This window comes from Lipotes vexillifer, unplaced genomic scaffold (assembly GCF_000442215.2).
Source record: "Lipotes vexillifer unplaced genomic scaffold, Lipotes_vexillifer_v1.1 scaffold371, whole genome shotgun sequence".
Lineage (NCBI taxonomy): Eukaryota > Metazoa > Chordata > Mammalia > Artiodactyla > Lipotidae > Lipotes > Lipotes vexillifer.
Window position 1 is genome coordinate 4,509,795 of NW_006786304.1, and position 425 is coordinate 4,510,219.

The following is a 425-nucleotide window of genomic DNA, read 5'->3' on the forward strand; positions in this document are numbered from 1 at the left end:
CTCCCCCCACAGAACGGGGTGGCGCGCCCCTCGGCCTCCTCACGCGCGGGGCGGCCGGGCGGCCCCCATCCTCAGCATCGGGCTCCCGGTCGGCCCCAGCCCCTGCCCCCGCCCGCGCCGCTTCCCGGGGCCGCAGGCAGTGCCTGAGTGACGTGCTCGCTGCCGCCGCGCCGCGGTGCCGCCTGGGAGTTGTAGTCTCCGGCAGCGCGACTTCCTGGTCGGTCCCCCGTCCCCCAGCCTCCAGAGCCCGGCTGCGGGCCTCGGGCCGAAGTGAGGAGCGCGCGTGGGCGAAGGAATTCTCCCTGGCCTCAGGCCCTCCCTGGGACGCCGTGGGCCGGACGCCTGGAGGAGGAGAGGAGGAGAGGGCCGAGCGCTCCTCAGAGACCCTGCAAGTGCCGCGGCAAGGTGGGGTTGACGGTGACTGA